A 16,665-nucleotide genomic window follows, 5' to 3' on the forward strand; every position below is an offset into this window, starting at 1 on the left:
TCTAGTTGTAACATTACAGTCCCTTAACTTAAAAATGTAACATAAAACCCCATCAACTTTCAAATTTTGCACAGTAAAATCCCTCTAACATCCAATTATCAGTTTTTTAATTAGACATTGACCTGGACAGTTCCAGCATGGGGTTTAGTCAGTATTTCTTTTTTCTCTCTCAAGCCATTTGTAAATTGAATCCTTTTCTCTCTATAGATAGAATAATTTTTCATGCATAAGGACAATAATTTTACACTTTGCATAGGAGATGAGAGAGAAATATTGACTAAGTGCCATGCGAAAGCTATTCACATCAGTTTCTAACTGAAAAATTAGTAATTGAAAGTCAGAGGGATTTTACTGTGCAAAATTTGAAAGTTTAGGGGGGTTTTATGTTACATTTTAAAGTTAAAGGAATGTAGTGTTACAACTATATAAATTCAGGGACAGTTGTTAAAATTTATCCATTCTTTTTCGGTAAGTTCAATTTGGTTTAGTTCCTATAATAACGATTCTTTTTCGGTTCTGATTCGGATCCCTAAGAATCGTGCACAGCCTAAGGCCTAGTGTAACATCCTTACTTTAGCAAATCCGTACATTCTACTGTTCTGATGACCAATGTCAGTCCGGGCAGCTAGAATATTTGGAATTATAATTAGACTAGAGTGAGGAGTTATAAATAAACCAAATAATGATAAGAAAAATTAAGGAAAATTTTTAGAAATGAAATGCACTAAGGTTAAATGAGCCGTAGCCCCAGTGATGAGTGACCCTAACGGGAAGTGACGGCGAAGGCCGTTAGTAACCCTAGACCCGGGGAAAACTTCATGAAATTATTTTTGGGACCTCAAGGAAAAGTTATTGGGGTTTCAATGATAATAAAATGCTAAGAAAACACAAGAAAATTTTAATCAATCGGTACACATAATTTTAGCTCGTTAAGCCAAACGGACAGCATTTTGGTCATTTCGTCTTCAGAGATGATTTTTCACTAACTTGCCCATTTAAGTAAGTGAGATTTATGACATAAAATGTGGATTAATATTGATAAAAAATTTATTAAAAATAAGTAAAAGAAGTAAGGAAGAAAAACAAAACAAAAAAAAATAATGAAATAAAAGTCAAATAATGACATAAGCATGACCTCATTAAAAACTCTCCCACCAATGAGAATTAAATAAACACATTATAAGGGATAAAGAAGACCAAAAATCACTTCATCTTCTTCTTCCATCTATGGTAGCCGAAATCCCTTCCTCAGCTCTCCACCATTTTCATTCATTCCAACTTGATTTCCTTAAGTTTCTCACCATAAAATCCATCTTTGTCTTCACAAAAAATTATCCATACACCTTGGGCAAGCTAAAAACAGCAAAAAGAAGTAGAAAGGTGTTAGTAGTATACCCTAGAGCATATCATTTAGTATGTATCTTATACATATTTTTATTAATAAAAGGCATTTCCACTTTTCCGTTTACATAATATATTTATGTGTAATAGAAAAGGTCCATTGATATTTTGTTAGAAATATTATTCTTAAGTTGTTAAGAATATGAGTGACAATATTTCTAGCATAAAGTATCATAAATAGGTTCACAATCGAGGATACTTCATAATAAGGACATGACTTATCCAGAAAGATTGTATTCATGTTTGTTCCCAAGTTATTTATATGAGATATAAATAAGATGGAATGGTGAGTCTCATGCCATATAACAAACATGATAGGCACTTATAAATGATAAGTAGGCCGAACCAGTGACACTTATGACAAGCACATGGAGTTTACTCTTGTCAATGTTTTGTCATAAATCATATCAGTGCATATAATCTTTAGACCCGAGATAGCACATATATCTTGTATATAGGTAGTTTGAGTTTGATACTGCTTTCATACTTGTACTATGTATGGGTATATGGGCATGTGTTGGCTCCTACTAGTTATATATGGAGGTAGGTGTTGATCAAGATGGAATCTATTCCTCTAAGTAAATAGAGATAAAATCCTATGTTCATTTAATTGTTCTTGATGTTTCAAGTTCCTGGCCAGGACAGATAGATTTATTCAGAAAAGAGTTTCTGATGAGAAAATCTTTTTAATCAAGAACTGAAATTAAAAGAGAAGATAATATTCATAGCAAATGGAGTTTGACATAAACCATGACTCCAGCTTGAGTTGGAATTTTGTAACAGAGAGATTCTAGTGCATGGTAACATATGATTATAGGTTCATTTAAGGTAAACCTTATTACTAATTGGGTGGCCATGGCATGCTATGCTAGGTGTTAACCATGGTCTATGAGGTTCATAAAATGATTTAGATAAATCATTTATGGTAAGAAAGAGTTTTGATGATATTAAGAGTTGATATCATGTCTCATTGCCAATTAGTGATGAGCCTAGTAAGTCATACACATACACAAGTTATCACCTATTTAAATATAATTTAATTAATTAATTAAAGAGTTTAATTGATTAATTAAATAGGTTTGGTTTGCAATTAAATTGCAAAGTCCCTAGCATGACTTGAAACCAAATCTAGATTATTGGATGTATAGTATAAGTTAAATTTATATTTAAAGTATTTAAATATGAATTTAATTAATGAGAAATTAATTAATAGAGATTAATTAATTAATTTATATTTGATATAAATTGATTAGAAGAAGAAAAATAATTATTTTGGGTTAAGAACTCAAAATTAAGACACAGGCGCATTTTGGTCATTTCACAGTGTGACACGTGGCACCATGAGATGGTGACATATGGGATTACACATAAGCTTGCCAAATGTTTTTAATCATGTAAGATGATTAAAATCAAGATTAAATATAGGTTTGACACTTGGCACAATGTGATTGGGTCACTTAAACCTAGAGCTAATCAAAGGGTGACATGTGGCAAGGGTTTAATGTGTTAACCTAGCTATTTAAGTGTTGTTATGAAAAGAAAAGCAACCTGCAGCCACTCCTCTCCTTTGTCACGCCAATTTGAGGCTTTTCATCTATTTTTCTTCATCTCTCATCAATTCAAAGAGATTAGCCATCAATCTCTTGAATTAAGAACACTAGAAATTGTTTCTAGTGTCCTGTTTACATCTCTAATCTCTTAAAAGGCAGAACTTGAATTTCTAATTAATAGAAAAAGCTTTAGAAGTTGTTCAAGGGCTGCCATAGGTGTTCTTGGTGTGGACAAGCTAGAGGGACAACATCTGGTGTCCTAAAGACGAATCTCAAAGGCGCAGGCACGCTGCAGTGATCAAGAGGTTAGTGTAATCGTTCTTGATTTAATCTAGGGTTCTAAAATTAATCTGATTAATTTTAAAATCTTAAATGGCAAATATAGATCCAAAAACATATTAAAAGAGTTTTAATATGTTATTTATCATTGAAATCAAATAGATAAAAATAAATCTTGGATGATGCATGTGACCCTAGGTGAAATTTTTTGAATTCAATGGTATAAACTTGTATTTTTCACGCTTCCGTTCCTTCAAAAGGAAGAGCTTTTACAAGCTTGGGATTGACTCCATTCAAGGTTAGTGCCCAATTTATTCTCTCTCTCATTCAATTTATGTTTAAGGACATGATATAAGTTGAAATTGTAAGTTTAATGCATAAATTGAACTTTGAGAACTTGGAGACATGAACAAAATTAGGGTTTGCTCATGTAATAGTATATGAACATTGTAATGGTCAATTAGTGACCATTTAACTATATGTGATGAGGAATTGAAGTGATTTAGGACAATAGAATTGAGGTTAGGTATGCTGCCCTTGGTGACTTGCAGGGCTAGGTGTGAGTCCAGCAGGTTTGGGCAGCTGTAACTTGAAAAGTGTAGGTGAAATTGGTACAAAGCCAATTGGACACGAAACTAGACACATAATGGCACAACTTTGGTGAAGAAACCCTTCCCAGAAAACCAAACCAAGTTAATCTAAAAACTACCCTAATCGGGGTGACCAACATGATGTCCTTAGAAAATAACTAAATGAATAATGTTTATTCAAATGGTCATAACTGATGTGGCCCAACCGCAAGTGCACGTGTCGTACAAGTAATATAGAAAAGATATCGTTCCCACGATGAGTTGTGTTAATGATTGAATTTTTTATATAAAAATTCTGACTAATTTGAACTATTTTTGAAATTAAAGTAATAAATTGGTAGATATTGAAGTGTGAATTCTATGTGTGTAAAATTAATAATCTATTCAACAATGTAATGATTTAACTAAATTTGCATCAAATTAAAATAAGCAAATTGAAATATGGCAAGATTTAAAAATGGCAAGTAATTAAATTCAATTAGAAATTAACAATGATAAAAAGGCGATTCCGGAGTTCAGGAGTTCATATTCAAGCTATTTTGGGATTTTTAAATTGGTTATCCAATCTTGTGGAACTTACAGATTTTAAGGAGATTAATTCTTAAATCCTTTGAATACCCTTTCGAGTGGGACAAAGAATACCTTAATCAATCTAATCCTACTTTCGTGGAGTTAAAGTTAATCAAGACCCATTAAGTTCCTTAATTAATCTGTAAATCCTCTTAATCCTTAGTCTATTTCTAGATCTAAGTTAATTAAGTCCAATTTCTTGATTATCTATCACAAGGCTTTCTCCTTTCAGTGCTTCAACCATGGATTGAGAATAATACTTAATGGGATCCTACACTAAGCATTTCATTGAGCACACAAGAAATGAATAAAACTCATTAAAACTATAAAATATGGATTACCCAATTAAAATCCACAAAATATCTCAAATATTACATCCCAACTCCAGAATCTAATGAAAACTACTCACTATTCATAATATTTACAAGAATTTCTGAGTTAATATGGAAATAAATCTTTAATCTAAACTAAGAGCTAAGAAACCCAATACAAGAAAGGTAGGAAATATGCAAGAAAGGAAATAAAACTCCAAATCTGTCTGGAAATGGAGGGGGTGACGTTTTAGCTCCCTTTTTTACTCTTTAACTGCTGCTCCTTTTCTTTTTGTTTTTTCCTCTCCTTTTCTAAAATGGGATAAGGGCCTATTTATATCTTTTTCTCTGACAAGTAGCCCTAAAATGGTGTGTTTGAGGTGTGTTTTTATGAGGGAATCTTCTGCCAGCTCATTATGAGGATTTTATGGGACTGCATAATATGCAGTCCCTTATGCAGTTTTCGGCTGGTGCATGAGCAGGGTGTAAGACTGCATAAGTTATGCAGTTTTCCGTGAGGTTGCATAAGCAAGGCATGAATCTGCATAAGTTATGCAGTAACTTATACAGATTTCGGCAGGTTTGGGAAATTGTTTCTTCTCCCTGTGCAAAACTGCACAACTTATGCGGCAAGTTATGCGGCAAGTTATGCGCAATTTGGACAATGCTTACTTCAACTTTGAAACTTGTTTTTGACATCTTTGGCTATAGAAATCACTCCTTAAAGGCAAAATTTCTTTTTAGTCCCTCAAAAACACCATTTTACCTACAAAACAAAATAAAATAACAAATTAATCCAAAAATTGGCAATAATGAAAAATTATCTAAATAACTAATGAAATTAGCTAAAAGTGACTAACAATCAAATAAAATGGCCATGAAATTAAATCTAAATGACTATGCAAAATGTATGTATCAAATACCCGCAAACTCAAGCTTTTACTTGTCCTCAAGCAAACTTTAAAATATAATGCAATTTTTAGAGGTGCCTTGTCCAAAGAGCTATGAAAATCACTTATTAAAGTAACTTAACATACCTTTAGCTATACCAACAATCCATATACGCATCCTTCAAAAATGCAAAGAATTTAATGCTTATCCAAACTTTCATCGCTTAGCCATCAAGTCAAATTTCATCCAAAATTCCCAAACCAACCAATTAAAAGAGAGAGTCATGCTAAAAAAGAATTCTAGAACAATCAGTAGTCAAAGTGTCTCTATATTGAATGATAGAATTAAATGAATGAATGGATAATTTTCTAATCCCATAGGCAAATTCCCTACTCCTATCTCCACTAATGTAGAAAGTACTATCAAGAGATCAAAGGTCTTTTTAGGGATGTAATGGGGCCATGGGGTTCAAAATGAGGCTAAAAAGAAAAAAGGGAAAAAGGATTCAAAGCATGAGAATATTTTCAATCTTGAAAACATAAGGTACACTTCTTATTTTATTATTTTTTTTCTCTTTTTCTTTCTTTCTTTCTCTTTTTTTTTTGAATATATATATATGGAGGAGAGAAATACACAATGAGAATTGTCAAGTGCTAGCATATTTTACAAAATACATAAAAATGGAGAGACACTTTGATACTTTAAACTTGTATCTTGTATTTTCTCTTGATGATTGTCCCTAAAAATGCCACCCCCAAACTCATTTCCTTTAATTACTTTGGGTGGATTTCTTTCAATTTGAATGACAATAGTGAAAAGCACATATACTAGCACTTTAACAAGATGACAAGCATTTATTCTCCCTTTTATTTTTTTTTTCTCTTTTTCCTTTTTTTTTATGTACCAAATTTTATAAATAATTATTCTCATGAAAAGGGTTGGAGTGTTTGGTTCATTAGCTAGGTAGCAATAAGGGTTTCAAGAAAAATTAGGAATAAAAAGGCTCAAAGGGGTTTGCAAGGGTTAATTTTAATTAGGAAAAAGCCAAAGGTTTAAAATGAGAAGGTTTAAATCAAAGAATGCCTAATCATCTCTCTTTTCAAGTATAAGCTAGTATTTCGCCTTAAAAGGTTTAGAAAATTTGTTCTAGGATTGGTGAGACATCATTTGACTACCTTATATCCGATAACTCCCTCTAAACACTCCAATCTCTAAAGGACTAGTTGGCTGGCTTTTTGGTTAAGAAGATATAGGCAAGGGATAAACACTTCAAAACTTTGCACCTCTTAGGAAACTTTTAATCCACAAACCCAACTAAAGGTAAGTCAAATCACTCTCATAGGCAACTTTTGAATACTCAAGGGATTTGGCAAAAGATTTTAATGCATGATTCCTAAAAATGAGTAATGCATTAACTAAATGGAGGAAATCTATTTGTGTGCAATGTGTACAATTTCTAAGTAATGTATAATGTAACACCCTCCCGATAACCACTCCGTACATCCTACTATTTCGGTGACCGGTGTCGGTCCGGACAGCTAGAATGTCCGGAAAAATATTTAAACTAAAGTCAGGAACCATAATTAACTCAAATGTTAATAAGAAAAATTTAGTAAAAATTTTAGAAATAAAATACAACCAAGTTAAACTAGCCGGTGCCCTAGCGATGGGTAACCAGAGGGAAGTTGCGGTTCTCGCAACGAGGAGCCTTAGACCCGGGGGAAAAATTATAAAATAATTTTTGGGACTCCAGAAAAGGGTTATTGAGGTTCCCATGGCATTAGAATGCCAAGAAAATACCTAGAAAATTTTTTCAATCGGTACAGATAATTTTGACCCGTTAAGCCAAATGGAGGGCATTTTGGTCATTTCGCCTTCAGAGGTGATTTTTGGCCGACTTGTCCAGTTAAGTAAATAATTAATATGACATAAAATATGAATAAATATTACTAGAAATTAAATTGAAATTGAGTAGTGATGAAAAGAAAAAGAAAATACACTAAAATGCCAAATATGACATCATTATGATGTCATGTGAAAGTTTCCACCAATTATAATTTAACAACCATTTAAATAAACAATAAAAGAGGCTAAATGAAGACCAAAATAACTAAAATTTCCAGCAGCCATCACCTTCACAAAGCTCACCCGTAGCTCTCAAATTTCTTAGCCAAACCTCCATTGATTTTCAACCAAAGCTTACTTTCTCTCTTCTTTTCACCATAAACCCTAAACCCCTTTCATTAAAAGTTGTCCACTCATCTTGGGAGAGTTTTTGGCAGCCTAGAAAGTGAAGGAAAGTGAAGTTTTAAGTGGGGAAAAATCTGCCCTAATCAAGGTTAGTGCATTAGACACTTAAAACTTCTTAGTTTCATGAATTGTAACTTGTATTGAGTGAGAATTGCAACTAAAATAAATAAGAATTATGTGTATACATACTATGAATTTTTGGCAGCCCTTGTGAAGGAATTATTTTGATTGTTTTGATGGACTTAAAGTGGGCTATAGATCAAGTTTAAACCATGTGTGCATGTGATTATTGAAGGAGCTAGTAATTAAGGTGTTGTGAAAACCTATAATGGAACTAGGGTTTTGAAGAGTGAAAATGTGACTTGGCTTAGGAAATTGTTAGAGAACTTGTTAATGGTCAATTAGTGACTATTTTAGGTAATTTGACCAACAAATGGACTGAAAAATAGGATTCCAAAATGAGATTGCAGGCTGCCCTAGGACAGCAGCATAGGGACTGAAAATTCAGTCCCTTTGCACTGCCATAACTTGGGCTGTGTTAGTCCAATTGGTGTTTGGCCAATTGGACATGAAACTAGGCTTATAATGGCACATTTTTTCTGAAGAAAACATGCCCAAAAGACCAAAGCAAGAGGACCAAAACTTGGCCCCAATCCGGATACCCTGCAACTGGTTCTGCAGAATTGACTAAATGAATAGTAACTGTTCATTTGGCCATAACTCACTGTAGATATGGTCAATTGACCTGAAATGTTTACAGCAACAAGTTAAGACATAGACAAACAACTTTCATGAAGGAACCTACCCCAAATTATGGCCAGAACCTAACCCAAATGGTAGTGGAAGTTACTGTTCCTGTTACTGTAGATATGGTATTTTCTGCAGAATGGGAATCCGGCCAGCTATGGTTTTTGGACCATATCTGGAGCTACAAAACTCCAAATGGAGTGATTCAAAAAAAGAAATTCAACTAGACAAAATAAGGAACAACTTTCATGTTTTACATTTCTTCAAATTCCCACAGTAACAGTGTCCAATGGAACAGTGAAGTTGACTCACTAAAACTGAAAATTCTGTTTGTGTTGGGTTACACTTTGAAATGGTATTAACACTTAATGCCAACAAGTTTTAAACACCAAATGTGGTATGTTGGGAGTGCCAAAGTCAATGAATGTCACACCCTACCCCTCTGTAAGGCATAACATGATCCTGTAGTATACCTAATGAATTACCAACTCCGTCTACTGATAACCCATTAAATACACTACAAGGGATTTTAAAAACTTTTCTTACTTCTTTTACAGTGGTGAGCACTATTTACAGGTGTTAAAGACTTCGGTGAACTGAAGTGAAATAACTAACTCATTTGGTTTATTTGGAATTTCTGTAAAAATTTTGGCAAAGTGCCATCTGTATTTTGGACAAAACAGTTCTTCAGAAAACCTGTAAAAAAGCACTTCAATAATTTTTTCCAAATCTCAACTCCAATACATTTCTCAACACAACAATTTATCAACACAATTCCATAGAAATTTTTCAAAGTCTGAGATAAGGAAATATAATACAACTTTTACAATCCAAAACACTCATAATTAATTTACAACTTCAAGGTACAATTTAATTTACAACTGCTCAAAACCAAAACAATATGTACATACAGTGTCATACATTAAAGTACTATATGCAAAAGTGGTATACTCAATATACCGGTAATCCCTCGCCGGATGTATATGCAGCCTAGTCTGCTGCCCTGTCGGTCTCTCTACCTGCGACAGCAATAAAAAGCTATCGCTGAGACAATGTCTCAGTGGTGCACAACATTAACCAAATCCAATTTAAATCACAATTCATAAGTCATGTAAATAGTGGATACTTAAAATCATAATTAAATTCAAGACAATAATTGTCAACAAGAATTTAAACTCCATTTCTCAATATCACAATAATTTTCCATAAGTCAGATCAGGTTTGAATTCAAAAGACAGTATGTGTCAATAAGAGTTTAAATCCATTTCACAATCTCACAATACATATCAATAAATCACACACAGCTTAATCATGATCCATAATTCAATTCATCCCAAAAGCCGATGGCTAATGAGGTATTCAATTCATCCCAAAAGTCGATGACTAATGAGGAATAACATGGCTAGCTAGCAAAAATATGAGTACTCATTCTATTCGTCCTCAACAGGCACACACCTCAACACTTCACAGAGAGAATTCAATTCATCCCACTAGACAAGCTAGAGAGGAATACAATCAATATACATGATAGCTGTGGTTTCAAACCATTTCTAATGCTTTTAATCAATAAGTATCCATCAATGTCATTCAAACCATTTTCACGATTTCAAACTATTCACAATATTTTTCAATCAATAAATATTCATCAAACACATTTCCACAATTTAAAATAATGATATACAAATAATCAATATTTATTTCCATTGAAAATAATTCAAAAGAAACAGTTGTTGTGCACAAACCTCTGATATTTGTCTCCTGGTCTTGACTCAGTATTTCTTTCCCTTTTCTTTGAGTCCTTGTTAATCGAGAAACACAATTTGAAGTGTTTCAGTACCAAATTAAACTATCTCTATCGATAGGGTTTGGTAAATAATGCACTGAACTCAATTATTCGCTTAATCACCTAATATACCGACCCTCGATGCGTTTTAGGTAAATTAGGTTTTAGTGTCGTTAATATGTCACACTCGATAGGGTTTTAGGTTTGGTATGTTTTACCAAAGTCATTTCCTCGCTTAGTGCATTTTAATGCAAATTCGGATTCCGAACAACTGGTTTGACCTAACCGGACGATCTAGTTCCTCGGTTTTCGGGTCTCGGTCGAAACTACAAACTTGTAGATCTAGGTCTTATTGCACGCGGTGCAAAATTTCAGGTCAATCCGAGTTAAGTAGACCAAGTTATGGTCATTACACTATTGCTGGTCAAATGGTACCATTTTAGGTCAATTTTAGGTCAAAGTGGTCAATTCTGGTTCGGCCAGTTTTTGGACCCGAACTTGTGCAAGTTGTTTGACTTGCTTATGGTCATTTCTGGGCTTTGGTGTCTTCATAAGACTTGTAGGTATGGGTCTTAACTATGCTTGGTCAAACTTTCAGGTCAATTGGACCTGGTTTGAGTGAGTTATGGCCTAAACACTCACTGCTGCCCAATTGGTCATTTTTCAGGTCCTAATTGCATCTAATCCGAATTGGTCAAATTTTTAGGTCACCTTGCAAGCAGAATTTTGGCATGGTTTCTCAATGAAAGTTGACACATTTTGTGCCTAGTTTCACCCCAAATTGGTCTCATACCAATTGAGGTTACACATTCAAGGTTATAGGCCAAAATATACACTGCCCTCAATATGCATTTCACACCCAAACTTCAAACACACACTTACCTTTGCAAGGTTCACTTCCATACCCTACCAAACTGTTTTGGCACATTACCAACACATTTTCTACATTACATTAGCATTATTTTGGGCAAATTCCAATCACCATCAACACACCAATTATCATTCACAATCACAATTCTAAGTACCATTACAATTACACCTAAACATTACAAACATTACATACACTTTACAACTTTAATTTACATACTTAACATCAATCCTTCTAGGTCAATATGCTGCCCACACTTCCTTCAATATACACCCTTTCTCAAGTGTCCACAAGCTGCCACAAATCACTCATCAACATCACATTGCCGTACCATAAGTTAATTTCCATCAAAGTGCATAATTCACCATATATACATGCATTAAATCACTAGGTTACTAAATCACCATGAACAACATTATTTCTCAACAATTATGTGCACAATTTCCTCATCAAAAACGTGACCATGGCTGTCCAAAATGACAACAACAATAACCCATCAAACTCAAAATTTTCCTTCACCAAACTAATACCCATAACATGCACATAAACTTTAACAAAGAAATTCTCAAAATTATGAACTTACCTTATGCTTGGAGCTTGTTAAACCTTGCTTAAACTTCCCAAAATTGGCATCAATATCTTCCTTGTGGTGTGTAGACCATTTTTCATGAAAGAAGCTAAGTGAATGGAGTTGAAAATGGAGGGTGGATTAAGCTTGCATGCAACGCCCATGGAGTTCTTTGTGTTCTTCAATTCGGCCATTTTGAGAGAATATGAGGAAGATGGATTTCAGATGGTGAGTGGACCATATCAGCCATAATTCAATGATAAATTAATCCCTTAGTGCTCCACTAAGTAAATTAATTCATATTATAAACTTAACTTTCCCATAATCCACATTTAACCCATTATTTCCACTATTTATTTTAGGTACCACCAAATTAATTTTTCATTTCATTTTCTAAGTGTAATACTATTTATTTTTAATGGACATTTAGGTCAAAAGACACTTGGGATGTCGAATGACCATAATGCCCCTGTTCGTGGTTTTCCGATTTTTCGGTAACACCGTATTTTGTCTGTTTTTCGATTTCTCACTTTTCTTTGTACTAATTATTTAATTTTTCTTTGATCTTTCTAATGATATTTACTCTTCAACAATGGTCTATTTAAGTCCTAAAAATGTTTCCCAGGGTTCCCCGCAGTCCAGGGCTAGTCAACGGTCCACGCCGTGACTTCCCGGTGCGGTCACCCATCGCTAGGTTTCCCGGCTCACTTACTCGGTTACATTTCTTTGCTATGATATTTACTGTGTTTAGCTTTTCTTGTATTACATTATTTTATGTCTCCTCACTCATATTGAAGTATGCAGTTCTAGGCATCCTAGCTGTCCGGACAACACCGGTCACCGAGCAAGAGAACGCCTCTAGAACTTAGGGGTGTTACAATTCTCCCCCCCTTAAATAAATTTCGTCTCGAAATTTTTACCTGGCATTAGTCTCTGAATAGCTGTGGGTGTTGTCTCCTCATATCCTCTTCACGTTCCCAAGTTGCTTCCTGGCCTGAATGATGGTTCCACAGCACTTTAACCAGGTGTATCTGTTTGTTCCTCAGCTGTTTCACCTCATAAGCCAGAATTTTTATGGGTTCTTCCTCATATGAGAGGTCTGGATTTACTTCAATCTCTTCAACTGATAGTACATGAGATGGGTCTGATCTGTACCTCCTTAACATGGACACATGGAAGACACTGTGTATCCTTGCTAGCTCTGGAGGTAATGCCAACCGGTATGCTAAAGGACCCACTCTTTCCAGAACTTCATATGGTCCGATGAAACGAGGACTCAGTTTCCCCTTTCTGCCAAATCTCATAATCCTCTTCCAAGGAGAAACTTTGAGGAATACCTTATCACCCACTGCATACTCAATATCTCTTCTTTTCAGATCAACATAGGACTTAGCGATGCGATGCGACCTTGAGTCTATCTCTGATCAATCGATCTTTTCCTCTGTCTTTGGACAATTTCTGGTCCAATCATCTTCCTCTCACCTACTTCATCCCAACATAAGGGAGTTCTACACTTTCTGCCATACAAAGCTTCATATGGAGGCATCCCTATGCTTGATTGGTAGCTGTTGTTATAAGCAAACTCAATCAAAGGCAAGTGTGTATCCCAACTACCTTCAAATTCAATCACACAAGCCCGTAGCATATCCTCCATTATCTGAATAACCCTCTCGGTGGCCATCTATGCATGGGTGGAATCTTTGTCTTTGAAGTTCAATCTAGTTCCTAGGGCTCTCTCAAGACTACCCAATCTAGAAGTGAACCTAGGATCTCTGTCAGACACAATTGATACTGGCACTCCATGCAATTTTACAATCTCATATATGTACAATCTGGCCAATCTTTCCAGGCTATAGTCCATCCGAACTGGCAAAAAGTGAGTAGACTTAGTCAATCTGTCAACTATAACCCATACTGCATCATGACTACTCTGTGTCCTTGGAAGTCCTGTAACAAAATCCATAGTTATTCGTTCCCATTTCCACTGCAATGTGACAAAGGATGTAACAAACCAGTGGAACTTGATGTTACGCCTTTACTTGACAAGTTAGGCATTTGAAAACAAAATCAGCTATATCTCTTTTCATGCCAATCCACCAGTAATGCTCTTTCAGCCCTCTGTACATTTTAGTTCCACCAGGTTGCATAGCAAATGGAAACTCATGTGCTACCTTCATAATGATCTCTCAATTCCACATCACTAGGAACGCACATTACGCTTTGATGTAGCAATAAACCATCATCTCTCACGAGAAAATTCAGGTTTCTTGCCTGCTGAACTTCTTTCAAGAGCTTCGATATTTTTCATCACTCTGTGCAGCCATTCTGATCTGATCACTCAACATTGGCTGTACATGCCAAGCAACTACTGTCTGTCCCTCATCATCAACCTCTACACTGGCATGCTGTGCTTTCAATTCATACACCATGGACAAAGGAGAAACTCTGAGACTTGCCATAGTCTTGCGGCTTAAGGCGTCGGCCACCACATTTGCTTTCCACGGTGATAGTCTATTAAGCAATCATAATCTTTAATGAGTTCTAACCATCTCCTCTGCCTCAAATTCAATTCCTTACAGGTACCTAAGTACTTCAAGCTCTTGTGATCTGTGAAAATGTAGCATTTCTCTCCATACGATAGTGTCTCGGATCTTTAGAGCAAAAACAATAGCCGCTAACTCCGGATCATGTGTTGGGTAGTTCCTCTCATGCGGTTTCATTTGGCGTGATGCATAAGCAATGACATTCGATCTTGCATCGATACACGCCTAACCCATTGTGAGAAGCATCACTATAAAGCGTGTATTCTTTACGGAGTAGGTAAAGTGAGAAGCTGGAGCTTGATTAAGCACCTCTTCAACTCATCAAAACTCTGTGACATTTATCACCCATGAAATTTTACATCCTTCCAAGCGGCTTGGTGGAGAAGATAACATAGAAAACCCCTTCACAAACCGACGGTAATATCCAGCTAAACCTAAAATCGAATTTACGTGATGTTCTGGCGGCTTCCAATTAAGCATAGCTTCTACCTTGCCGGAATCTACCTTGATCCCTTCGATTGACACAACATGTCCCAAAAGGAGATTTCCTTCAGCCAAAATTCACATTTCGACAATTTGGCGTACAACTGTTTCTCCCTTAAAGTCTGCAGTACAATCCGCAGATGTCTATCATGCTCCTCTGCACTCCTCGAGTATATCAAAATGTCATCAATAAACACCACCACAAATTGATCAAGATATGGTCTGAAGATAGTGTTCATCAGATCCATAAAAGCAGCTGGAGCATTTGTCAACCCGAATGGCATTACTAGAAACTCATAGTGGCCATATCGAGTTCTGAAAGCAGTTTTTGGAATACTCTGCTCTTGCACCTTCAACTGATGATAACCAGATCGCAAATCAATTTTGGAGAATCTTCTTTGCACCCTTCAATCGATCGAGCGGATCATCAATGCGAGCAATGGATATCTATTCTTTATTGTCACACTATTCAACTGACTGTAGTCGATTCATAAGCTGAGAGTACCATACTTCTTCTTAACAAACAACTCTTGTGCTCCCCTAGGTGACACACTATGGCGGATGAAGGCCTTTTCAAGTAATTCTTGTAACTGTATCTTCAACTCCTTCAACTCTGCTGGTGCCATTACGTATGGCGTTATGGAGATTGGATCCACACCGAGCGAACATTAATTTCAAACTGCACTTCTCTTTCCGGAGGTAATCCTGGCAATTCATCAGGAAACACGTCTGGAAAGTCATGTACTGTAGGGATGTCCTTCAATGCTGGACTCCCCACTTGGGTGTCTACCACATGTGCCAAGTATGCTTCACACCCTTTTCTGATCATTTTTCTGGCTAGTGCAGCCGAAATGATGTTGGATGGCAATAGCTGCCTCTCCCCATGTATCACCACATCACTGTACTGAGGGAGACCAAAAGTGACTGTCTTCAGTCTACAGTCAATCATGGCATGATGCCTAGCTAACCAATCCATGCCCAAGATGATATCATAATCTCTGAAGGGCATTTCAATGAGATCAGACAGGAAAGTGTGTCCTTGGATCACCAAAGGACAATCTCTATACATCCTATTAACCCTGACTTCCTGTCCTAACGGACTTGTTACTAGCACCTCAAAGTCCATTCTTGTACATGGAACAGCAATGCAATCAATGATGCTAGCACTCACATAAGAATGGGTAGAACCCGGATCAAATAGCACAAATACATTCTGGTTAAAAGTTGAGAAGGTACCAGCCACAACATCAGATGTCTCTGCCTCTTCTCTCTGTCTCATGGCATAGACTCTGACTGGAGCACTGTCTTGTTCTGACTGTTTTACTGTGCCTTGGCTGCCTGCTGGGTTACCTCTACCCCTGCCTCTACCTCTGCTAGGTGGTTGTGAGCTTCTGGTGACAGGGCTCTGAACTGACCCTTCTGCAGTAGTAGGAGGTGGTCCAACTCTGCGACTACTGGTGCAGTCCTTGGCAAAGTGTCCGGTGCCTCCACAGTTATAACAGGCTCCAATAGCCTTGTAACAGATTCCACCATGATTCTTTCCACAAGTTTCACATTGGCGGGGAGGGTAGGAACTTCTGGTGCTCTGCGCGGATAGGGGAGGTCTCTGTCCTGAATATCTTCCCCTACCAGATTTCTTGCCACCTCTGCCATGTCCCCCATAGTTCTTCCTCTTTCCAGTATGACCACTGGAACTCTGATCTACTGATTTTCCCTCTTTCTCTGTCTTCTCTGACCTCTTCTTCTCAGGAGCAGTCTCAAACTCAACTCTTTCCAACTCTAGGGCTTGAGAAACAAGTTCAGAGAAGTTAGTGTGTTTGAAGCCGAGCAC

This window comes from Hevea brasiliensis, chromosome 6 (genome assembly GCF_030052815.1).
Source record: "Hevea brasiliensis isolate MT/VB/25A 57/8 chromosome 6, ASM3005281v1, whole genome shotgun sequence".
NCBI classification, from domain to species: Eukaryota; Viridiplantae; Streptophyta; class Magnoliopsida; order Malpighiales; family Euphorbiaceae; genus Hevea; species Hevea brasiliensis.